Here is a 27945-nt window from a genome sequence, read left to right as displayed (position 1 = left end):
TCCTGGAGGGCTTTGTGTATTTTTGGAGATTAAATTAGTCTTAAGTGCTAAGCCTGAGGTTTTTATCTGAAAGAAAAAGCATTATGTTGGTAGAAAAAATACACTGAAGAATGTTTATTGTAGAGTAAGTATGTATCTGAACACCCATTTTTGTGGATACAGTTTTCATCAAATACAACAGGTTAAGAATGACTGGTTGAATGACTGATTCCTTGACTCCATGTTTGAAGCTAATTACTTAATTGTATCTTATTTATTAATGTACTGTTTGCATTTGTGACTGGATTTGACTCACTTTTTGTACTTGTGTGCTTTCCTTAAAATCCAAGGTATTTTATATACCTCCCAAGCCCTGAGACTAATAACCATTTCTCCATTAATTTACTTATGTTTTTGCTGCACATCTACCATGTACATGACATAACGTAAGGGACTAAGGATACAACAATGAATAAGAAGTTTATAATTCCTGAGCTCCTGGAATTTGCACATTTGTTGTTTATATCCTACTTTACTAGGTATTGCTCAGGGATACAATACTTGACACCTGCTCATAAAAGGTCACAATTTCTCTGGAGAAGTATGAACCATATGAACAAAATAATAAAAGGTGACAATCATAACCTAATGGGTTATTCAAAGCTTTTTATTAAAAGGGCCAGAAAATAAATATGCTTTGTGGGCCAAATGGTCTCTGCTATAGCTACTCAACTCTACCTTATAACACAAAAGTAGCCTATAAACAAAAAGGAAAGTAATGGTTATAATCTTGTTTCAATAAACCTTTATTCGTAAAAATAAGTAGTGGCTTGTATTTGGCTCATAGGATGTACTGGGTCAAATCCTGGTGCAGAAAGTAATTTGTACAGGAACAGAAAAAAGAGGAGAATCCCAACAGAAGATCAGAGAGAAGGTACATTAGATCTTAAACACAGGAAGAAAAAGAGACTCGTACCCACTGTATATAATTTCAGCATAATAATTAGACTATACCCCACATTTTCTTATTGACTTTACATAAAGTCATTTATCTGAACCCAAACTCTGCTATCCACATCAAGTTTCTCTCCATCTTCTCTAGCCCAACTCTTTCTCCATGAGGTTTTATTTTTTTTCTTTTGGTTTTAAGCTAGAAAAGACTTAGCCCCTCAAACTCTAAACACTTAATGGACAATCACAAATTGACTGCTGTATGGCTCAGGTCTTGGTTTTGTACTTGTTGGCAAGCACAGATTTCTGTACTTGCTCGTGAGAGCAAATAAGAAGAAAAGGAATGAAGTATGAGGTCTGTGTATATAAGAGTGTTAGAAAATGGGCCGTGATGGGAAGAATAAAAATAAGAAAGTTTCTCAGAGATTAAGAGAGAGATAATGGTCAAGAAGCACATAAACCTTCTTCAGAAGCTCCAGATGACTAGGAACAAACCATTTCCATGGATAGAGACAATATTATTAAAAAAACTAATGGTGTTGGAATTGGCTATTTCCATCTCTATAGAAATAGCATGGAAAATTTACATATTAGTGGTGAATTTATGAATATTTCACTAATATGAATATACTTTCTTTCCCATAATACTCTTCGTAGACTCCATAATTAAGAGTTAATAATTTAAATTGATCGTTAAGGTCTTTGAGGATTTCCAATTATAATATAAAAATTGCAGAACTTTACCATTACTGTTTTCCTTTTGGTAAGTTGTTAATTAAATAACCAGCTAAAAAACGATTCATGTTTTAGTACCAAATACATTTTAAATTAAGGCACTTGTCTAGTTGTCTTTTGCTTGAAACTGTCTAGGCCAGCGGTTCTCAACCTGTGGGTCGTGACCCCTTTGGGGGTCAAACAACCCTTTCACAGGGGTCGCCTAAGACCATCGGAAAACACATATTTCCGATGGTCTTAGGAACTGAGACACCGCTCCTCTATCCATCTCCAGGCGGGTCCGCCCACATGCAGATACGCCCACATAGGAGTACCCGGCGTGATGACATCATCGCGCCAACCCCATCACATACACCCCGTACAAATACAGGTGTATGTGACAGGGTTGGCACCATAACATACTTGTGCGGACCAGTCACACATGTGTAGAGAGCAGCTGCTGTTTGAAAGCAGCTACTCTATTAAAAGCAGCTACTGTGTTGAAAGCAGCAGTATTGGAGGTAAAATTACACTTCATGAATTATAATTACTGGGTAAATGTAAAATCATGTACTGTAAAATCATCAACTACTGCAAAAAAAAAAAAAAAATCTGTACCATGGGAACTTAATCTGGATGCTGATCGGTCTTTTTATATTCAGCTGTGGTTGATGTGAATACTGCCCCCTTGTGATAGTAACAGGTATGTAAAAAAAACAACAACAACACAGAGAATGTTAAATCATAGGAAACTTTAATGGACTGTACTGACTGAACTATGCCATGTATCATCTTTTGTATTATTAAAGCTATTGTTATATATTATTTTCATTAGCAAACCATCCCATGACAATGGATTGTGTAGAGAAGAACATTAAGATAAGAAAATATAGTGTGGATTTTTTACAATATGGTTTTACCTCAATAATTACAGCAGGAATTGAGAAACCGCAATGTGTTATTATTTGTGAAGTTCTATCAGCCGAATCTATGAAGCCAAACAAACTAAAATGTCATTTTGATAGCAAGCATCCGAGCTTTGCTAGCAAGGACACCAACTATTTTAGAAGCAAAGCTGATGGACTTAAGAAAGCCAGACGACGCTGGTGGCAAGTACCACAAACAAAACGTAGCAGCTGTTGAAGTTTCATATTTGGTGGCACTCGGAATCGCCAGAGCTATGAAACTTCACACCATTGCTGAGGATTTACTGTTGTCAGCGGCCAAAGACATCGTTTGAGTTATGATCAGAGACGAATTTGTTACGAAATTGAGTGCAATTTCCTTATCTAACGACACTGTCCACAAAAGAATAGATGACATGTCTGCTGATATTCTTGATCAGGTAATCCAGGAAATTAAATCTGCTCCACTTTCAATATTTAGTATCCAGCTTGATGAATCTATAGACGTTGCAAACTGTTCACAGTTACTGGTTTACGTGAGGTATATTAATGATGGCGACTTTAAAGATGAATTTCTTTCTTGCAAACCTCTTGAAATGGCAACTACTGCACGTGATGTATTTGACACGGTTCATTTCTGAAAGAGCATAAGATCTCTTGGGAAAAGGTTTGTGGTGTTTGCACAGATGGTGCTTCAGCTATGCTAGGATGTCAATCTGGATTTCAACGTTTGGTACTAAATGAGTCACCAAAAGTCATTGGAACTCACTGTATGATTCATCGGCAAATATTAGCAATGAAGACACTGCCACAAGAGTTACAAGAAGTAATGAAAAGCATCATGAGTTCTGTCAATTTTGTAAAGGCGAGTGTTTTCGCAACTGTGCAGCAAGTTGGATTCGCTGAACAATACTCTGCTATTTCACACTGAAGTGAGATGGTTGTCGAGAAGAAAAGTTTTAAAACGTGTTTTTTAGCTTTGTGATGAACTCAAAATGTTTTTTAATCAGAAAGCAAGACCGCAGTTCGAAGCACTTTTCAGCAATAAAAGTGAACTGCAGAAAATAGCTTACTTGGTTGCCATCTTTGCCATCTTGAATGAGTTAAATTTATCACTGCAAGGACCAAATGCAACATGCCTCGATTTGTCTGAAAAGATCCGATCATTGCAAATGAAACTTCAGCTTTGGCAAAAAAAATTGGATGAAAATAAAATTTACATGTTGCCTACCTTATCTACTTTCTTTGACATTGAACCAGACAAAAGGATTACGATGACATTGAACCAGACAAAAGGATTACGATGATATTTTCTGTGAAAGAACACTTGCACATGCTTGCAGATGAAATTTCATCGTAGTTTCCAAATCTACCTGACACCCCATTTGCACTTGCCAGAAGCCCATTCACAAAGTTGAAGATGTTCCTGAGACAGCACAAGAGGAGTTCATTGAACTTATAAACCGCGATGCAGTGAGAACTGATTTCTCTACAATGCCAGTTACAAAATTCTGGATAAAGTGTTTGCAGTCATATCCTGTTCTGTCTGAGAATGTGTTGCGCCTTCTTCTTCCATTTCCAACAACATATCTTTGTGAAACAGGGTTTTCCAGCTTGTTGGTTATCAAGTATAAATACAGAAGTAGACTTGTGGAAGATGATCTTCATTGTGCTCTTGCAAAGACTGCCCTGAGAATTTCTGATCTGGTGAGAAAGAAGCAATCTCAACCTTCACACTGACATTGGCTTTTTACGCATACTGTCACAAAATGTAGCAATGTAGTTTACTGTTGTTATATTAAGACTGTTACCCATGCTACACCATGCTTCAAGACAAAATTTAATTTATTTGTAATTAGAAATCAATATTTCACAATATATAATTACATATTGTTTTTGTGATTAATCACTATGCTTTAATTATGTTCAATTTATAACAATGAAAATACATCCTGCATATCAGATATTTACATTACGATTCATAACAGTAGCAAAATTACAGTTATGAAGTAGCAACAAAAATAATTTTATGGTTGGGGGTCAGCACAACATGAGGAACTGTATTAAAGGGTCATGGCATTAGGAAGGTTGAGAACCACTGGTCTAGGCAAAATGTTTCTAAAAGATCTTAACACTTTATGGTTTAGCGGATGTCCATGTTTTCCAAATGATATCCCTTCTGCTTGATCCTTTCCCTTGCATTCCATATACAACTTAGTTCCCTAATTCAACATCCTCAAATTTGACTTTTATAAAATTCTTCAAAGGTGTCTTTCTTGACCTTCCCAAGAGGGTTAAGCACCAACCACATCTGCTCGCTTAGGGCTATCATGATATTGTCACACTGCTTTCTGATTACTTAGGCTTTTCTCTCCACTAGATTATGAGCTCTGGAACACAGTGATGCTTTTTCTGTTTCAGTTATCACTACTTTTGCCTAGTGTAAATGGATAGTTAATAAATATTTACAGGGGCAAATGAATGATCAGTTCTTACTGTACTATGTAAGTATTATCCAGAGCTACAAGAGAGCACTTTTTTTCTTAAAGTGCTGGCTAATATCTTTATGAATCTCATCTTTATAACATCTAATAAATTCATGTTTATGTTCAACACACAATTAGAAATAATATATGGAAGATACAAACACCATAATCGATAGGTCAAGTGTTTCTGACCTTAGACAAAGACAACTTGAGTTCATTACTGTTATCATCAGTTTACCCATTATCATATTTACCCATTATGATGATTTGAGTAAATCATTAAGTTTCTCTGAGCTTCAATTTTCACATTTATCAATTGATAATAGTATTCTCCATGGTCACTCTGAGAATGGAAAAGATAATTTAGATAATGGCTTCTAAATCACATCATGAAATATAAACCATCATGATTATTTCATTTCTTTGCATATTCAATTATAAGAATCACCAAGTAAAGCATTGTTTAAAGTCTCAAGGAGCAGGGCCTGTCTTGGAACTTATATAGAAAATTGTATCCATTAATTACCTATTTGCACCTCATTCTTAACTCTTTCTACTAAGTATTATAATTTCTGTCATAGCTATACACTTCCATAGTATTATTTATGTCTGCTTTTGGTTTTGAAACATTAATGACAAATGAAGAAGTAAGGCATGACATAATTTAATTTTCTAACTAAATGGAACCAGAGAACTAATCATGGTTCTTTAGTTTTTAATAAGAATGACTGGTCTTTAGACAGAGATGTGTTAAATGATTAGTTTATGAAGAACTGTATTTACCGCAGATAGGATCTAAACACGAGGGCTCCTTTTCTAGCCATTCACATGGCCAGCAGAATAACGATTCTGTCTTTTTCTTGCTTGATAGGAATGTAGCTGTGCCTGTAGCAAATTCATGCTGTTTAACTCTGCATTTCCTCTATCTGTGAAAGAGAGGTAGGTCTCTAGAATGTTAACTCACATTTGCAATGTTTGCAGGAGCTTAGCGTGAAGGAGTGAATCTTTACAAAGACTTACTGCCACCCTAGCTGGTTTGGCTCAGTGGATAGAGCTTTGGCTTGCAGACCAAAAGGTCCCAGTTTCAATTCTGGTCAAAGGGCATATGTCTGGGTTGTGGGCTAATCCCCAGTGGTGGGCATGCAGGAGGCAGCCAATCAATGGTTCTCTCTCATCATTGATGTTTCTATCACTCTCTCCCTCTTCCTTTCTCTCTGAAATAAATAAAAGCATATTAAAAAATAGAGACTTACTGCCACATTCGCCACCCATCCTATTTAATAAAGTGGACTAGCAAAGGTTTTTTTAAATCCACATTTTTTCTTCAAGTCAAAATAAAAACAGCACATTTCTAATAGCAGAGAATTGAATGGTGGACGTAATGGCCTAGGTCATTCATATAGATCTAGTGGAAAACTATTGTTATACCATACATAAGTGTGCAAAATTTTTTCAATTACCTTTCTTAATTTCAGCTAACAACATTTTGAAAGGAGATAGCAAAATAGATATTTTCAAATAGTGTGGTTAAATCCCAATAGTAGGACAGAATTCTTTACCACCAAATATGCCAATAACAAGGTCACAATTTAACTCTGGTCAACATTTGTGTAACTTTTTTGTCTGCAGATGAGTCTTTTAAGTATTCATACCTTGTAAATTTCAAAGGAACGGAGCTGAAACTGGGGAGAAAGTGGAAAAGCATATGACAAGGGTGACAGACACAGGGATTTTTAATTCTGGATCTTTTATGGAATGATGATAAGCCCCTTAAAAGGGACATTGACAGTGGAGCCAGCCTTTCAATAGTGCAGTTTCCATGTGGGAGACTTTCTAAAAATATTGCCCTGGGAAAGGAAGGCCAATTGACTCCATTAAACTGGAGTCAATTTCCATGCCTGGATGGAGCTTCTAAATTTTCCAATTATAGAACATTCTTCCATTCTGAATGTTCTATAATTGGAAATTTAGTGAATAAAATAAGTCCTGGTGATAAAAATGATATGGCCATTGAGTCAGGGGAGAGGTAACTTTAGAAAAAGTGCTCAGGGCAGGCCTATTTGAAAATGTGGCAGTGGAATCATGAAAGATGATTAGGAGCAAGCATTGCAGACAGCCTGTGCAAAGGTCCAGAGGCTGCGGATAGTTGCTCTAAAGTTGAGACTGGACTCTAGTGAGAGAAAGGACAAGAGTAATGAGGTAAAAGAGTGATGACATAGAAGCTAATCTCCTAAGTCTTTGAAGCTATTATACCTAATTAATCAAGAAATTTCAAACATACTGGATGAACATAAACTTTTATTTAAATCTATCACAATATTAAACTATGTTCTGGAAAATTCATTCCCTTTTTATTCCTGAGAAGTGTCTTTCTGATCACATTTTTAAATAATTTGTCCAGTCTACATTAAAACTTCTAGTCTCATATTTGAACCCCATGTTTTTCTTTATTTTCTTTTTTATTTTTTCTATCACCATTTGTCCCCCCTATACCCTCTTTCACCTCCACCCACCCCACTCACCACACTGTTGTCTGTGTCTATGAGATCTTTCTCTCTCCTATCTCTCTCCTCTCTCTCTCTCTCTCTCTCTCTCTCACTCTCTCTCTCTCTCTCTTTTGGTGAATCCTTCTACCCCAACACCACACACACACACACACACACACACACACACAAACACACACCCCAGAGCTGTCTGCCTGTTCTCTATCTATGAGTCTGTCTCTATCCTACCTAATAAAAGAGAAACATGCAAATTGACTGCACCTTTGCTACGCCCACCAGCCCCACCCACCAGCCAATTAGGGCGAGTATGCAAATTAACCCAACCAAGATGGCAGTTAATTTGCATATCCAGGCCAGAGTGAAGACTGAAGACAGCGTAGAAAGAAGCCAAGCGCTGAGCGAAGCTGTGGAGAAGTAAGCAAGCGGGGCGGCGGTGAAGGAAGGGAAGCAGGCAGGGCGGGGAGAAGGGAGGAAAGCAGGTGGGCTGGGGGAAAAGGGAGGGAAGCAGGCGGGGCAGCAACCGCAGCAGGAAGCCCTATTGCAGGAATCTTCCTGCAACGGGCCTCTAGTTTGAAATAAGTTATAAAATGCAACACCAAACAAAAACCAACAACAATCCAATTAAAAAATGGGCAAAGGACCTGAATAGACAATTCTCCAAAGAGGATATACAGATGACATATGAAAAGATGCTCAACATCACTAATCACTAGAGAAATGGAAATTAAAACATGATGAGATATCATCATCTCACACCTGTTAGAATGGCTATCATCAATAAATCAATAAGTTTTGGTGAGGATGTGGAGAAAAGGGAACACTCATGTACTTCTGGTGGGAATGCAGACTAGTGCAGCCACTGTGGAAAGCCGTATGGAATTACTCCAAAAATTTAAAGTGGAACTGCCTTATGACCCAGCAATTCCACTTCTGGGAATTTAATCAAAGAAACCTGAAATACTAATTGGAAAGAATATATGCACCACTATACTCATTACAACATTTTTTACAATAGCCAAGATTTGGAAGCAGCCCAAGTGTCCATTAGTAGATGAGTGGATACAAAAGCTCTAGTACATTTACACAATGGAATATTACTCAGCCATAAAAAGGAAGAATGTTTTACCCTTTGAGACAGCATGGATGGGCCAGGAGAACATTATCCTAAGTGAAATAAGCCAGTCAAGGAAATACAAGTACCATACAATTTCAATCATATGTGGAGTATAATGAACAAAATGATTCCCATGTTTTATGTTCAATCCTTCCTCTCCTCCTGGTGCTAGACTGTAAGTCCTTCCTATGTTGAGTAGAGAGGTGGTAGAGAAAAAAGTGCAAATTGCACTTACTTTATTGCTGCATTTGGGTTTTAGGCCCCTCTTTGCAAATTCACTGCCTCTGTGACCAACACTGCTGACCATCAGCCTTCATGTGGCAGGCACTTACCTGCTGGCTCTGGTATAGTGTGGGTGACAGTTCTTTGGAGGCCTCGCAGGGACTGCCCAGGTTTCTTATTTGACAGTTCTTTTTCCAGGACACTGACATTCTAGCTGGCAAAGGATGTGAGTGCAGGTTCCTAGAACTGCCCGCAGAAATCACTCTAGGATGGATTCCCTGCTGAGAAACATACAGAGGAAGGTCAGCATTGCTCCCTAAACAGACACCCACCTCAGAAACACATTGCTGACCTCCCTTGTTTTTACATAAATCTAATGTTAACAACAACAACACAATCCAAAACTGAGACACATAAACTAAAAAAATGGTAAACAGAGTAAAAAGCATAGAATACCACCAACTAAAACAACAGACAGAAACACAAGGAAAAAGAGACAATGAAGACACAGAGTTAGCAGAAAACAGAAGATCAAATGTATAGGAAATCCTCATACATCAATAATTACCTTAAATGTAAATGGACTAAACTCATCAATAAAAAGGGCACATAATATCAGATTGTATCAAAACACAAAACCCAACCATATGCTGCCTTCAGGAGACACATTCATAAATACAGTAGTCCTTTTTTTTTTCTTGAATGAATCTATTTATTTATTTATTCTTTTCTTTATTGATTAAGGTATTACATATGAGTCCGTATCCCCCATTGCCCCCTCACCCTCCCATTCATGCCCTCACCATCCTGGTGTCTGTGTCCATTGGTTAGGTTTATATGCATGCATACAAGTCCTTTGGTTAATCTCTTCCTCTACCCCCACCCTCCCCTACCTCCCTCTGAGGTTTGATGGCTGATCTATATTTCTCCGTCTCTGGATCTGTTTTTGTTAATCAGTTTATATTGTTCATTATATTCCACAATGAGTGAGATCACGTGATATTTATCTTTCTCTGACTGGCTTATTTCGCTTAGCATAATGTTCTCCAGTTTCATCCTTGCTGTTGCAAATGGTAAGAATTCCTTCTTTTTTACAGCAGCGTAGTATTCCATTGTGTAGATGTACCACAGTTTTTGAATCCACTCATCTGCTGATGGGCACTTAGGCTGTTCCCAAATCTTAGCTATTATAAATTGTGCTGCTATGAACATAGGGGTGCATTTATCCTTTCTGATTGGTGTTTCTAGTTTCTTGGGATATATGCCTAGAACAGACCTAGAGCGAACTATCCAAAAATTTATCTGGAATATAAAAAGACCCTGAATAGCTGCAGCAATCCTGAGAAAGAAGAACAAAGTAGGTGGGATCTCCATACCAGATTTCAAGCTGTATTACAAAGCCACTGTTCTCAAAACTGCCTGTTAATGGCACAATATCAGACATATAGACCAATGGAATAGAATAGAGAACCCAGAAATTGACCCAAACAACTATGCTCAATTAATATTTGACAAAGGAGGCAAGAACACACAATGGAGTCAAGACAGTCTCTTCAATAAATGGTATTGGGAAAATTGGACAGATGCATGCAAAAAAAAAAAAAAGTGAAACTAGACCACCAACTTACACCATACAAAAAAAACCCACAAAAAACTCAAAATGGATAAAGAACTTAAACGTAAGAAGGGAAAGCATAAAAATATTAGAGGAATCCACAGGCATCAAAATTTTGAACGAATCTTATCTCCATTGTCCTTTGCAAATTCAAACATTTCTGCCCTCTCCTTTTATGATTTTGCTGTTATAAATTATCCCTTTATATGCTGAGTTAATTTCTGAATTGAAGTTATTGTCTTCTTCTCTCTCTTTTTAATATTTTTACATCCTTTGACCTTCATATTATATTTAAGTATATAATATGCTATTCTGAAAAAGGGTGGAATATCCTGTTTCTGTCTGTTAGTCATTTTACTCATAATTTCATATCCTTTTTTAAAATTTTTGTTTCAGATAGAGTAACTCCCTTCAATAGTTCATGTGATGGAGGTCTGGTGGCCATATATTCCCACAACTTCTGTATACCTGGAAAAGTCTTTTTTTCCCTTCTTATTTAAGGATAACTTAGATAATCTATTATTCTTGGCTGGTCATTTTCCTCTTTTAAATTTGAATATTTGATTCCACACTACCCTAGACAGTACAATTTTTGCTAAAAAAATCTGATAATCTAATGGGATTCCCTTAATGTTACTGTCTTTATTTCCCTAGCTACCTTGATAATTCTTTTTTTGTTATTACTTTTTGACAGTTTTAATATAATGTGCCTTGGAAAAGGTCTTGCTGGATTAAGATAATTGGGTGTTTTGTTTGCTTCTTGGATTCAATTCTCTAGCTCTTTTCATTCTCAACTATTTGTTTGAATAGGCTCTCTGATCCCTTATTTTTCTCTTCTCATGGCATAGCAATTATTTTTGTATTGCTCTTTCTGATGGAGTCAGATAGTTCTCAAAGGGCTCTTTTATTTATTTTTTTACTTTCAGCTCTCTTCTCCCATCTGCATTATTTCTAGATTTCTGTCTTTAATATCACTAATTTTTTCTTCCATCTGGTCAGCTCTGTTTCCTAAATTCACTAGTCATTATTCATCTCTTTTATTTGCATTCCTTATCTCCAGAATTTCCAATTGGTTGTTTATTTAAGAAAGTTTCAATCCTTTTGGTAAAATACTCATTTTGTTCTTTAATTTTATTTCTAAGTTCATTAGATTGCCTATTTGTGTTTTCTTGTATCTCACTGAGTTTTTCCAGAACTGCGATCTTGAATTCTTTATCATTTAGATCACATATTTTCATGTCTTTTAAGTTTATTTTCTAGAGACTTTTATAATCTTTCTGAGTTTTCTTCTTGCCTTGGTTATTCATGGTATTTGATGGATTTTTTCTTTGCCTAGGGATCTAAGGAATAAAATCTGCTTGTTTTCTAGAGTCGTACTTTTCTAGTGTCAATGTAAGAAAACATTCAAACCTGTAAAACATTTTTGTGAGGTTAGTTGAGCCAAACTGTTGACAATTTCTGGGAAGCAGAATCTCAACGAATTAGAGAATATTCCAGAGAATGGTTTTTCAACTATTTTTATAAATTGCCATCAAAGGAGGAGAGATAAGTGGGTTACATGAAATCTGATGGTTATAGATTAGGGAGGTGGGGGAAAGCAAAGCAGGGAAACCTTTGGGATTGGATGAAAAGTAAAATGATAGACACATGCTTCTTTTATATAGGTGGGCATAGGATAGTTAACAGTCAGCAATTAATAAGATAACAATAACAATGAGGGAATTTGTGGTCTCTTCCCTGGCACCATTTGTTGTGCCTTGAGGGGTCCGGAAAAAGGGAAGTTACAAGTTACTCTGACATTCCACAAGCATTGTTATTTTAGATGCCTTAGGCTCAGTAAAGATGGAAGTTGGTCTTGGTCAGGGAAGATACTGGCCTAGGACATGAATATCCACAATAGACTGCTTTTTAATTAAAAGGTTTTAATTTCAGACGATCCTTTGCAGTTACTTTAGGTCTATGAGTTTGCAAGGTTGCCACACAGGCCTTTCCTGAGTTAGGTTAGCATGGGTCCCCTTTTCACCCACACTAGTTAGTAGGTTGATAAGAAATCTTTTGTTTTCCAGTACAAAAGCACAGGCTTATTATTAAATATTGTTATTGGTGGTGATGGTGGTTTTTCTTTATTTGTTTATTTGTTTGTTTGTTTGTTTGTTTGCTTTTCAGTTTCCCTTGCACTGCTATGGCTTTTCATATCTCTGCTGAGTGGTGGAAATAATGCCCTGTATTCCCTGGGGAGGTGGGAGGTCTCTTCCGAGACCAGGTTGAGTGGATCTTAGGGTATCATTCCTATGGTGGAATATGGTGTGCAATGGGTTTCCAAGTCTATGAAATTCTAGCATTGTCCCCTGCAATTAGACACTGCCAGCAGTGCAGTCACCACAGATGTGGGTGAGGGGAGCTTAGAGAGACCACCTGGCGCATTTTTGGCTTTGCTCTCCTCCAAGTAATGGCTACTGCCAGACCTCAGCTGCCTCACCTCTGTATCTCTACCCATGACTGGGATTAGCCACAGTGTGTGTCTGCTCCTCATGAAAAAATGCGAGTCTCTCTAGCTCTCTGGGCTGCAGATAATGTGCTCTGTAGGCTGACAATGGCTACTACTTCTTCTGGGCCCGCTGCTAGCTCAGTGTGCCCAGGTCGCTGCGGTTGGCTGCAGAAGACCACCACAGCAGCAACACCAACTCTGTCTCTGCTCCTCCAAGCCGCAAGGAGTGCAAGCCGCACCATGATTACTTCCCTCTCCTGATGCTCAGTGAGTTCCAGGCTATATCAGTTCATGGCACCCTATCTGCTCTTCGGCCCCATCCGCCTCATACTAACTTACCCACCTTCAGAAATTTCAATGTGCGCATCTCTCAGACATGCTTGTGTGTTGAGCAAGCAATCCTTTGTTGAATTATAGCTGTTCACATTCTTGTAATTTCAAAGGGACAAGCCAGGGGAATCTCTCACATTACCATTCCTCTGACATCATTCCTGTGTTTTTCAAATATTTTGTTCTTTTTTATGCTAGTCTGAATAAAATTGCTTTCCTTAACTTTATTTTCAGAAGTCATGCATACTTATAAAAGGGGTTTGGATAAGTCATGGGGCAGTGGGAAGAGTACAAAGTTTTGTCTTAAGCATCTGAGGGTACACTGTATTTGGAAGGATATGCTGCAATTAGATTTTTAGGTAGTTTGCATTTAAATTTTGACTTATAGAGAAAAATGGCCCAACTAGTAGTGAAGAGAAACTAAAGCTAGAAGAAAGGAGTCTGAGAAATGCAGATCTGTGCAAAAGAATAAAAAATTGGCCAAGGATGAGTTTTGAGGAGGACCTGGACAGAAACAGTAGGAGGGAAAATTATGCTTTCCAGGTAAACTTGGGGATAAACATATACCTTATGTCTAGCAAGCCAAAAAAAAAAAAAAAAGATGGGCTATTCAGAGTCCATCCCTTGTCAGGACTATTTGAGGGGGGAAAGGGTGCTCACACAAGTGAAAGATTTGCAAAAAAGAAAAGAAAAGAAAAGAAAAAAGAAATAAAATGGCACAAGGAAGCAATGCATTTAATTTTAAGCAATATTTTTGATAAATAATTATTTATAAGTTCCTTTTTATATTTAGCATTTTAATAAGTGTTTCCTGTGATGTATGTAATATGCGGAAATCTGCAGTCATGGTTTATAGTTTTACAGTGAAGCAAACAAATGATAAATAAAAATACAGCTATTCATTAACTTTTGCTAAACTTTCCCCAGATTGTATAAAGTTGAGGTGAGCATTAAATGGGGTAGTTTTTAACTTTTCTCAAAAAATTGGCAAATGTAATTGTTACTCAACAGGTGTTAATTTTTTGTTTTCTCCTTATCATTCAAATTTAGTATTTATTAAAAGAAAACGAATGCTTACCATGTAGAATATTTTCTCTAAAGTTGTTCTTTTCTATATTACGGAGACTAACTTAAAATAAAAATTACAAACAGAAATTTCCTAGTAGACATCCTACAAGAAGGACAAGAAAATGAGCATGCAATTAGAGAAAACTGCGTCTTTTTCAAAGAATTGTATGATTAAATATTCAAGATTATGTGCATTAGTGAGGACGTAAACTCAGACATACCTTTTTGAAAGGCTTCTGACAGTAACTAGCCATTAAAGAAACATTAAATGAAACACTGAAAGGGGAAAACAATTCAAGAAATGGACTAATTTGAACAACTCAAAGGTACAGCTTTCAATGACACATTTAGCGAACAAAAAAAACAAAAGAGAATCAGAAAGAAAAAAGCATTTAAAGACAAAGTGGCCACTGTCCATTGATTGGGAGGTCACACTTTAAATCATTTTGACAGCTGAAAAGGAAAAATAATATAGTTTCCCAGAAGATAGTTTTCAAAATTAAAAAACACACAAAACTTAATGTATAAAGGAGACACCAAAGCTAACCCAGAAATTACTAAGAGATTTAGTTGCAGAAGATATGACCAACATAGGACCAAGCTCAGACAAAGAGCAACTATAAATTGGATACAGAACAGATAAAGGGAACAACTCACTAACTTGGCATTTTCTGGCTCCTTTGGAAACTAAATCTCCCTCCAGCAATATTCTACTCTTCCACTCAGTTTAAATTTAATCTTATTTTTTCCAGCATGATCTGGGTTTATGACAACTTCCATCATATTGTTTATGACAAATTCTCTCAAAATTTAGATAGTAAAAGCAATAGCAACACCTAAACATGCTTTGAGCTATTCTTTATTCCTCATTTTATAAATCTTGAACATGTAAATATTGTCTATCAGATTTGCTGTATATATTTTGTAAAATGTATTAAAGATGAATCAATAAAATGATCATTTGCTTTTCATCTCACACAGCTGTGATCAAACAGAGTTGTCATTCATGCTACGGCTTGGGAGATTTTTTCTTGGTTTCAGTTTGAAGTGTTCAGCGGTCCTGCCAGTTGGGCTTATTCCACATACACATAGAGAAACATGGAGAAATGAGGAAGTTATTTGAATGATTTGAACAAATACCCATTTTTCATCTGAATATTATGAATGTCAGTAAGCATGACTTAATGATTAGGTTCTCTGGTTTGGAGTTGAACATATCTGGGCATGAATCTAGTTTATGCTGCTTAACCTCATTAATGTTTTAGTTTCCTTTATAGATTGCAATAATAATAAAATTTATATAATAATAATTTCTCTAAGACTAAATGAGATAATGCATGGAAGGCTCCTAGCATAGTACAAGGAAGAGTAATCATTTAGCAGACACAGTAGTCATAGTTATAATAGATGCAGTCTCAGTAGTAGTGGTAACAGTGGGAGAACTAGTCATAGCAGTAGTATCAAATTTGGCTTGAATTATTTTTAAAAAAAGTTTATTTTACTTTTATTCTTGAACCTCAGGCTGAGTCAAATAATAAATGAGAATCTTTATATGTGAAGTAAGAAAAGCATATCATAATAAAAATGGCCTCAATTTACAATGTTTTAAATCTATGACTGGTACCCTATGTGCACTCTCTCTTATCTCCAAAAACAACCTCCAATGAAGGAACATTAGTAGAACTCTAGTAATTAGTAGCTAGCATATGTACACCTGGTTTCATTTTAAAAAGGGGGATTGCTCAATTTACCTTGGAAGCCAGGGGACTATCAGGGATGGAAGTGACCTCAGCATGTGTCCTGATTCCCTGTCTAGGCTTTGCTCTTTGCTATTGTGGATGAGCTTCTTTTCATCAGAGGCATGTCTGCAGTCAGCTCTGGTTCAATGCTTTGAAGATGCCTGACCAAAAGGAGAAGGAGCCTAGTCTCCCTCATCTCTGGTTTGAATAAAAGAGCAGAGGAAATCAGCGTGGTTCAGTTTTAATTACGTTTTCACCCTTGACAATAATCACTCCTAGAAGTTGAAAGTAGTGTTGAGGGTTGATTAGCCTGCTTTTTATGACATGACCATCCTGTGTTCAGGATGATGAGATCTGCAAAGTGAAGAATGTAAGAAGGATTGCTAGGTACCAAGTAAGACAGCAACTATAGCAAGTAATCAGAGCTTCTTATTTATAGGTGGGAAATCAGGGTTCTGAATCGGTGAGTAATTTGAAACCCTCAGAGTTATAGTGAGAATTCAAATGTGTGACTCTTTCACTGCAAAGCACATAGTCTGCCCACATTGCCACACTGCTGTTTCACAGATAGTCTATACCTGTGGTCGGCAAACTGCGGATTGCGAGCCACATGCAGCTCTTTGGCCCCTTGAGTGTGGCTCTTCCACAAAATACCACAGCCTGGGCGAATCTATTTTGAAGAAGTGGCATTAAAAGAAGTTTAAGTTTAAAAAGTTTGGCTCTCAAAAGAAATTTCAATTGTTGTACTGTTGATATTTGGCTCTGTTGACTAATGAGTTTGCCGACCACTGGTATACACTAATAAAAGAGAAAGATGCAAATTGACTGTACCTCCACAATGCCCACTAGCCAATCATGAGTGAGTATGCAAATTAACCCAACAAAGATGGCAAGTTGATTTGCATATGCAGACACCAAGCAGCTGGGGGTGGAGTGGCGTCAAGTGGCCTGAGTCCTGGGGATGGGCGCCAAGCCCACAGCCTCTTGGGACCATCGCTGCCCCTGGAGGCGAGGGCAGCAGCACCAAGCCACGCCCGCAAGCTCCTGGGACCATCGCCAGCCCCAGGCGGCAAGGGCAGCCATGCAGTTTGACAGCAGACAGCAGTACCTGACCCGCGAGCAGGCAAGCAGGCCCTCAGACAGCATCCAGCAGGACCTGCTTGGCCATCACTACGGCAACCCAGGAGCAGGCAAGTGCGGCCTGCAGGCAGCACCCAGCAGGGCCTGCTTTCCCATTGCCGTGGTATGGAGCAGGCAGGCCCCACAGAGAGCAGAGAACCATGGGGAGTGGGCCTAAGCCGTCAGTAGGACATTCCCTGAGGGCTCCCAGATTGGAGAGGGTGCAGGTCTGGCTGAGGGACCCCTCTCCCTCCATGCATGAATTTCATGCACCGTGCCTCTAGTATTTATATAATGAGTTTGAGTAGTAGGCATTGAATAGGTCACACACACACACACACACACACACACACACACACACACACAGGGAGGGGAAATATATTTACAGTTATTTGTACAGGAAATAATGTAATAATTAATAAATAAGAATATAAGAATAAACTGTGTTTTACATACTCATAACTGTAGACCTACTTTTGCCCCACCCAGTATATAATATAATTCTGTCATAATTATCTGCTACCTCATCATCCTTTGCCATGATTAAATAATAAGTATGGGTTATTTTTCCTAACAGTTTGGAGATCCAAATAAATGCAAAAAATTTTTTTTTCAATTCACTGGATTATAAGATTTAAAGTTAACAATACTGAAGGGTCTGTGAATATATTTATTTTATAGCTTCTTTACTTTTATTTTTTACCCACAAAATAATTGATTTAATCAACTTTCTTCTCCAAATTTAACCTGGTAATTTGATTTTCATATGAACTCCCTAAAACATGTTTTCTTTCCTATGTGCCTCTTGAGATATTACAACAAAGTAACATAGTGATACACAGTGTATTATTCTTTGAGACATGATCAATAATATAAATAAAATGTGCCCTCATGTAATTTGCGTTTTGAGATGTTAAAGGTTATAATTCATAAAGCTATTTATAAGATTAAATTGTGCTGTGATTACCTGCATTTTCCCCTTGTATTTACCATATATTCTTTTTAAAATATATTGTTATTTATTTCAGAGAGGAAGGGAGAAGGAGAGAAAGATAGAAACATCATTGATGAGAGAGAATCATTGAAAAGCGACCTCCTACACGCCCCACATGGGGGGTCAAGCCCACAGCCCAGGCATGTGGCCCGACCTGGAATCAAACCGTGACCTCCTGGTTCATAGGATGATACTCAACCAATGAGCAATATCAGCCAGGCTGCCATATATCCCTTATTGTTACTACTGTGTAAGTTGGTGAACAATGAGTCCTTTGATTTTATGAATTTGATTTATATTGTATAGATTAGTATGATCATTACTCTCTGATTTAATTGCAAGCCTGCCTTAAAATGCGTTAATCCATTTACCTAGTAGCTACACAGTTCAAATGTTGCATTATGCAAAAAAGTTCTATTTTTTAAAGGAATTCAAAAGTTAATGTTAGCCTAATCCTAAATAGATGAAGCAATGGTGAAGAAAACTGCAGAACAAATATGAAATTTAATAATAGCTTTCCAGCAGCCTTCCTTTCAAATTGTTAGGAATTCATTAAACAATGGTTGAGCAGTACTGACAATTAAATTACTCTCATATGAGTTATTTAGCCATATTATGAATATTGCATACTACAGAGCTCACATTTCTAAAGGGATGTAGACAACAAATTGGATTTCAGATAATTAACATGAGGTCTGAATTCAGTCTCCAGAAGCATTCCACTTTGTTTCCAAGAAAAATAATTGGGATGTAACTGCATAAAGAGGGTTAACATTGAAAATGTTAAAGAGAAAATATTTAGAGCTGTGGCTGCATTAAGAGTTTATCACTCTGTGAAACAGTTGAAGGGCGGGAGTAGTAATAGTGACTAATGTTAGAGTTGCAAATATCTAGTATAAATTAAGCCTTTTCAAGCTTACATTCTATGTGCTAACTGCTCTTCTTTTTCTTACTGATGCTTAAGCAATTGCTAAATGTCCCACTGCTAAACGTGCCACAGCTGGTATGGAAACTCTAGAGTTTGAATTTCTAACCACTGCTTCTAAGACACTTAGAGAAGCAGCACCCACATTTTTACCTCTGGACAACTTTTTCATTTTCAGTATCTGCTTTTATACTCAAAAAATGAGAAAAACATTATTGTAATAATAGTTGTGCCTGGCTCCTATGCTCGGTGGTTAGGGCACATGCCCTGGTTGCAGGCTTGATCCCCATTGTAGGGCATGCAGGAGGCAGCCAATCCATGTTTCTCTCTCATCATTGATGTTTCTGTCTCCCTCTCCCTCACCCTCTCTTTATAAATCCATAAAAACATATTTTTAAAAATGAATTACTAAAATAACTGGTCAGGTCTACATTACTTAAAAAAAGAATACTTGTAAAAAAAAGCAAAGAAAATATTGAAATGAGTGCTTCATGTGGAGTTATTTTATTCACTCATTGGATGGAGTCCATAGGAAGTTGGAAAAATGAAAGAAATAAGTGCAGAAGGCAGGCCTGCAAAAGGAGAGAAGTTATGGAGAACAAAGTTGGTGCCTGTAGTATGCTTCAGTTAACTGGGTTTTTTTTGGGAAATAAACTTCTAAATTGTAAAATAGTTTAGATTTACATAAAATTTGAGAGAGAGTACAGAGAATTTCTACATGGCCTACATTCAGTTTCTCTTATCGCTTACATCAATATGATGATACATTTGTCACAATTAATCAATCAATGAACTAATATTGTTGCATTATATTGTCTCTTTGCCTGTGATGTTGTTTCCTGAGTACTTTCACAGCCTTAGCAACATCTTGATGGCCTTTTTATGTTTTAAAATCATTAATTTTGCCATGCCATACTTGGTAGCCAGATTAGACACGTGAGCATCTCCACCATACTTTGCAATTATTTCTTTTTAAGTTCTATGGTTGTTCTCACAAGTTTCCTTTTCATGTTGCTGTTATCACTAACCTTCTTAGGACCCACATATTTAATAATAAGCAGCAACAAAAGCAAAAAAAAATAAATAATACACGAAAATATTCACAGCACTATTCCCTGAGGTGTTAACAACACAGGGTTTAGCTGTAAACTGACTTATGTTCCTTTATTTGTCACCTGAGAGAACATGAAAAAGTTGTCTGGTCAGGAACCAAAGTTTTGTGCTTCAACCGAAACATTTTTTCCATGAACATCCTAGTTGAGAACTGAATTGTTCCATATGGGAAACATTTGAGAACAGAGGTTTGACTGTAGTTAGTTCTTTTAAATGTTTAGTAGGATTCCTCAGCAATCATCAACACCCTACCAAAAAATAAATCAATTTTTTCTCCATTAACCTATTGATGGACATGAACATTGTTTCCAGGTTTGGAATTTTACAAACAAAGCTGTTCTAAAAAAATGTGTACTAACATGTATGCTTTCATTTCTCTTAGATAAATATCCAAGATGAGAATGGCTACTTCGTGTGATAGATGAATGTTTCACTTTTAAGAAACTGACCGACTGTTTTTCAGATCTGTGGTACCAGTTTAAACTAGCAACAGCATGTGAAAGCTCCAGCGGTCCCACATTCTCACCAACACTTGGTATATTGTCCTATTTTTCATTTTAAGCATTCTAATACATGCGCAGTGTCATTTCATTGTGGTTTCATTTGTATTTTTCAATTAAAAAGAGTCATTGAGGATCTTCTCTTGTGTTCACTTTCATCTGATCATCTTTTATATAGTGTTTGACCTTTTCAAATTGTGTTCTGTGCTTTCTTCCTTTTTAAAAATCGTTATTGTTGAAAGTATGATAGATGTCTCCTTTATCTTGCTTGATATATTCTGGTTACAAGCCATTTTATCAGATACTAAGTCATAATTATTATTTCTCAGTCTGTGACCTTGTTTTTATTCACTTAACAGTAATGTGTAAAAATCAGAAGTTTTTTGTTTTTTTTTTTGGGGGGGGGGAGTTCTTTTTTTTTTAATTTTATGGCTTGTGGTTCTAGCTAAGATTTTCCAAGTCAGTATCATAAAAATGTCCTGATTTGTTTTCTTTTAGAGGTTTATAGTTTTAGATTTAACATTTAGGTTTATGTCTATTTTACTTTGACCTTCAGTGAAAAATGTGGTTCAACTTTCGTGGGTTTTTTTTTTTTTTTTTGCATATAAATATCGAGGGATTCATTGCCATTTGCTAAAGACTGCTTTTTCTCCACCTTTGTCAAAACAACTGACTAGACCTGTGGATCTATTTATAGGCTCTTAACTTTGTTCCATTGGAAATGACACACCTTGTAGACCATATTTTAATAAAGATAATTTTTATATATTTTGAGTAAAAATAATAGTGTACTTATAACATTATAATCAGGATACATACCATGTTATTATTTATTACTGATAGTTTAATATTCTAATAGCAGAACCTAATGTCTATATAAACCTTTTAAATTTTTAGAAGAAACTATCAATATCTAGTCATTTATTTGATTATAGATGGACATTTTATTAGGTTTTATGTTTTAATATTAAACAATATACATGAAGCACATATAAGAATTTTCTATCTTAAAATTTTATTACATTTTCCAGAGATTGTGCTGTAAAAACTTTAATTTCACTATTTTCAGCTCAATTCAACTGCCACTTAGAAAATAACTATTGTATTCCAGTCACTGAATTATGATTCAGGGATTACAGGGCGATCAGGCAGGCAGAAGTGGTAGGGGCGATCAGGCAGGCAGGCATCAAGCGGTTAGGAGCTAGCAGTCCCAGATAGCGAGAGGCAGTAGGACATCCCCTGAGGGGTCCCAGATTGGAGACAGTGCAGGCCAGACTAAGGAAACGCCCCGCCCCATGCATGAATTTCATGCACCAGGACTCCAGTATACATATAAAATGCAGAGTCTACCATTAAGAAGTTACAGTCCACAGAAGATATCATGCATATGTGATAAATACAATATTATAGTAGCCTCTTAACTTATGACCATGTTTTCATTGAAAATGATTTTAACTTTCTAAAATAGAAAATTTGATCATGACATTTATATGATTAAAATATTTCAATAATTTTATTTTTTATTTAAATTTTTTTTGTTGATTAAGGTATTACATATGTGTTCTTATCACTCCATTGACCTCCCAAACCCCCCACTAATCCCCTCACCCCCCTGGTGTCTGTGTCTATTGGTTAGGCTTATCTGCATGCCTACATGTCCTTTGGTTGGAGACGGTGCAGGCTGGGCTGAGGGACACCCCCCCCATGCACAAATTTCGTGCACCGGGCTTCTAGTAAAATATAATGATGTGCTACTGAAATATCTTATGTCCATGTTCAATGTCATCATTTTGGTAATTTGACATGCCAAACTGTGGTGATGATGAGAGTATTTACAACAGCAAAATTGTAAAATACTACAAACCTAGACTTCACTTAATGTATTACTAAATGCTTAGACTTAAAGACAACCAGTGGAGAATGTAAACAATGCAAATTAAACTTATAAATGTATGGTACAAGTGGGCTATAAATCATACATAAGGTAAAAATTGAGAAAAACTATTTTGTTTATAGAATTCAAAACCAAGAATGGCAAAGAAGTCACTCCAGTAATTGAGGAATGAGTAATATTCAAACTTGTATTTTAGAGGCGGCACTGTCCTCCTATTTGTTAGAATAATCAATTACCTTTAAAAGTAGACAAAAAATCCTGAGCAGACATTTTAACAAAAGAGGTAAAGATAATGTAAAGAAATGCATGAAGAAACTATCACCATCAAATAGTTTTAGGGAAATGGAATTAAAACAAAAGCAAGTTAACAGTATACTCACTGATGGGGCTAGTATTTAAAAAGATTAACCATTGCATGCGCTGGCAGGGTTGCAGAAAAATGGAATTTTCATTACTGTGGGTGGGTGGGAAGGCAAAGTGATTGACTACTTTAGATCACAGTTCCACATATGTTAAAATGTAACACATTCACTGACACTGTAACAGTTTGATAAGTAAGACATACACCTGCAGAAAGAACCCAACACACCATTCCCAGCTGTTTTATTGGACCACAAGGCCCATGTCCAGGTCCAGAGCTTTCCAAGCCCCTTAGGGTTTAGTCCCAGGGAGCACAGATGTCATAATCACTTGTGGGTGACTGTGCAGTTCAGCCCCAATTCCCCACCCTCCACAGACAGCAGATCTCCCCCGCCACGCCCCCAGCCCTGCTCCTGTTCTCTACCTCACTGTGTGCTCTGCCCTCATGAAAACCCTCCCCACAGGGTCCCTGGTTTGTGATGGTGTTCACATGAGTTGACTCATTTGGTGAAAAAACACACAAATATATTTATTAGAGAGAGAGAGAAGGATAGGGAGAGAGGAACACCCATTTGGTGTTCCACTAATTTTATACATTCATTGCCTGCTTCTTGCATGGGTCCGGATTGAGGATGGAACCTGCAACCTTGGCCTTATTGAGATGATGCTTTAATCAACTGAGCTATCTGGCCAGGGCCAAACTTATCAAACTTTTAGTAAAATAAGTCACGAATGAGTCTGAGAATAGATAGATACCAGAACCACTGTGACAAGAGATAGTGATGGAAGGCTAGACTAGGATTCATGAAGTTTCATAAGTGTTTCCTTTATATGGATATATTTGAACTAAGCTATTACAAAGGTAGATTATGTCCTTGCATCAGTAATTTCATATGCTAATTAGAAAGCACTGAAAAGGGGAGGAGCACTCACTTTCAGGGATGCAGGCATGTATGGGAACATAAAAGTGCATGTTAAAAAAATGTGTCTTATCTGGCTGGTGTTGCTCAGTGGTTCAGGATCAAGCTATAAACCAGGAGGTTACAGTTGGATTACTGTCAGGACAAATACCCATGTTGCAGGTGTGATCCCCAGTGTGGATCTTCAGAAGGCAGCTAATCAATGAATCTCTCACATCATTGATGTTTCTCACTCTCTCTCCCTTCCTCTCTCAAATAAAAACATATTTTAAATACTACCTAATAAAAGAGTAATATGCAAATTGAACATCACTCCAAGACAAAAGATGGCTGCCCCCATGTGGACACAAGATGATCACCACAAGATGGCCAGCAGGGGAGGGCAGTTGTGGGCAGTTAAGGGTGACCAGGCCAGCAGAGGAGGGCAGTTGTGGGCGATCAGGCCAGCAGCAAGGGCAGTTGGGGGTGACCAGACAAGCAGGGAAGGGCAGTTTGGGGGGACCAAGACTACAGGGAAGAGAAATTGTGGACATCAGGCCAGCAGGCAGGGCAGTTAGGGGTGACCAGGCCAGCAGGGGAGAGAAATTGTGGGTGATCAGGCCAGCAGGGAGGGCAGTTATTATTGACCAGGCCAGCAGAGGAGGGAAGGTATGGGAGACCAGATCTGCAGGGGAGGGAAGTTGTGGACAATCAGGCCAGCAGGCAGGGCAGTTATGGGTGACTGAGCCAGCAGAGGAGGGCAGTTGGGGGAGACTGGGCCAGCAGGGGAGGGAAGTTGGGAGGGGACCAGGCCTGCAGGGGAGGGCATTTGGGGGGCGGACCAGGCCTGCAGGGGAAGGCAGTTGTGGGGACCAGGCCTGCAGGGGAGGGCAATTATGGGCAATCAGGCCAGCAGGGAGGGCAGTTAGGGGTGACCAGGCCAGCAGAAGAGGGCAGTTGGGGGAGACCAGGTCTGCATGGGAGGGCAGTTGTGGGCGATCAGGCCAACAGGAAGGTCAGTTAGGGATGACCGGGCCAACAGAGGAGGGCAGTTGGCGGAGACCAGGCCAGCAGGGAGGGCAGTTAGTGTTGACCGGGCCAGCAGAGGAGGGAAGTTTAGTTTGCTCAAAAAACTAAAAATGGAACTCCCATTTGACCCAGTGATCCCACTTCTAGGAATATAAGAAAGAATATATGCACCTCTATGTTCATAGTGGCAAAATTTACCATAGCTAAGATTTGGAAACAGCTTAAGTGCCCATCAGCAGATGAGTGGATTAAAAATACTGTGGTGCACCTATACCAGTGGTTGGCAAACTCATTAGTCAACATAGCCAAATATCAACAGTACAACGACTGAAATTTCTTTTGAGAGCCAAATTTTTTAAACTTAAACTTCTTCTAATGCCACTTCTTCAACATAGACTCGCCCAGGCCGTGGTATTTTGTGGAAAATCCACACTCAAGGGGCCAAAGAGCCGCATGTGGTTTGTGAGCCGCGGTTTGCCGACCACTGATCTATACAATGGAATACTACCCTGCGGTAAAAACGAAGGAATTCTTCTCTCTAAAATCAATAAAAATATTTTTTAAAGTATATACATATATTTTTAAAAGTGTATACATATATGCATAGTCCATGGACATAGACAATAATGTGGTGAGGGCCTAGAAACGGTGGGGGCAGGATAGAGGTAAGCCAAGGGGGATGAGGATGGAGGAAATTGGGACTATTTGTAATAAATTCAACAATAAAAAAGATAGTTTGCCCACATGGCATGGCTCAGTGGTTGGGTGTGGACCCATGAACCAAGGTATCGCTGGTTCGATTCCAGGTCAGGGCACTTGACCAGGTTGGGGGCTCCATCCCTGTAGGGGGCAGGCGTGCGGCAGCAGATCAATGATTCTCTCTCATCATTGATGTTTCTCCATCTCCCTCTCTCTCTAAAGAATCAATAAAAAATAACAGAGTTAAGATTGATTTGAGTCAACAACACTGAGGTGAAGGCGGGCCATCATGTTTTCTGCTCTGTCCTCTAAGCAAAATCATGCCTTGGTCTGTCTTTATAGAGGATGTCCCAGGCGTAACTGTGTTTGAGAACAGGAAGCAGCCTGCAGAGGGTCTGCCTCAGCTTGGTCTGTAGTGTTTGAGTTCATTACTTCATGTTAGAAAAGATTTCACGACATGAGTTCAGAAGATTTGAGAGTGCATTAATTAAAGCTGGGGATAATGAGAAAATGTATGCCTTATGATAGAACAAGCATCAGCAGAGAGAATAGGCTGGCCTCCTTTGACTCTCTAGAAACACTGTGGGAAATAAAAGAGCCAAAGTGAGGCTGACGTTACCTCACTGGGCATTCAGAGAATATGAGGTCTTGAGTGCAGATTCAGGGGGTTTGCCCAGGATCAGCTGCCCCTGGTTACAGGTTGAGTGGGATCCCTGAAGATCTTAGGAGACCCCAGCTGGTGTGGTTCATTGGTTGGGTGTTAACCTATGACACTGCAGGTCACTGACCGATTCCTGGTAAGGACAAATGCCCAGGTGGTGGGCTGGATTCATATTGTGCTGCATGGAGAAGGCAGTCTAACAGTGATTCTTTCTCATCATTGATGTTTCTCTCTCTCTCTCTCTCCCTCTCCCTTCCACTCTGAAATCAATAAAAATATACTTTTGAATGTATGTTTTAAATAAAAAATGCTTACATCAAAGTTTAAAAAATGATTAAAACTTGCCACTTCCAATTATTTTACTATTTTATCATGAATGTTCTTGAGTATATTTATACCTACTACATCAGCATGTTGGAAATAATATGTAATCACTTGCTACTGAAATATCTTATCAGGCCCATATTCAGTGCCATCATTTTGCCAATTTGAAACTGATCATGATGAGAGTATTTACCACCAGTAAAATTGACAAATAATACAATACTTAACTTCACTTAATGTCCTATTGAATGCTTTGACTTAAAATGAATGGTGGAGAGTGTTAGCAACCTAAATTAAACTTAAAAGTGTATCATGCAAGTGGGCATTAGGTTGTGTATAAGATAAAATTTGAGAAAAACAATTTTGCTTCCAGTATTCAAAGTATATAGTTCCAAATGTCAAAGAAATCAGTTGGATCTTTAAGGAATGAGTGAAGTTAATACTAATGTCTTAGATGTTGACCTGTCCTCCTCTTGATTATATCCTAACTTTATTTTAAAAATTGCAAAAGTTTCTGACCAGAATCTTAAACAAAGGAATAAAGACAGGGTTTATAGATGCATAAAGAAATGATCATCATAAAAATATCTTATGGAAAGGGGTTTAAAACAAGTTAACACTACAGGAAGTCCCCAGATTACGTTGGACTCTATGTACATCATTTTGTGGTTACATCGCCATCTCTCATTTATTATAAAAAAAGTTCTGTCATTTTGATGTAAGTACATATGTGCTTTATGTTTTCTATTATTTATTTACCACAAGTAAAGGTCAGTAGTTATTATCTTTCTTTTATTTATTTTTTACTGTTTCATTACTGTTGTGTATGTGCTCCATGTGAGTGACATAGGTGCTTATATAGGCGGGTTCCAACTTATGGCGAAATCGCGTTATGTTGCGCCGGAGGAACGAATCTCTGATGTAACCTTAAGACCTACTGTATACTTATTTTTGAATCTACAATTTAAAAATATTAAACATTGTATGAGCTCACATGGATAAAAAAAAATACTCTAGAATTTTCATTATTGTGTGTGTCTGGGAAGGAAAAGGGAATACCCATTTTAGATCAGAATTCTGCATATCTTCAAAAGTAAAACACACACCTACACTGTAACAGTTAGATAAGTAAAACACACATTTATATAAAGAACTGAATGCAAAATTTCCATCAAATCTATAATAATAATAAAGGAATATGCAAATTATCCTGGATGCCGTCACAGTAACAGTATTGACCAAACAGCAGACTGTGTGGGGTGAACAGGCCGGCTGTGGGGGAAGATAAGGGTGACCAGGCCTGGACAGGGGCA

Source organism: Cnephaeus nilssonii (assembly GCF_951640355.1).
Source record: "Cnephaeus nilssonii genome assembly, chromosome: 8".
Lineage (NCBI taxonomy): Eukaryota > Metazoa > Chordata > Mammalia > Chiroptera > Vespertilionidae > Cnephaeus > Cnephaeus nilssonii.
This window is presented reverse-complemented; position numbering follows the sequence as displayed.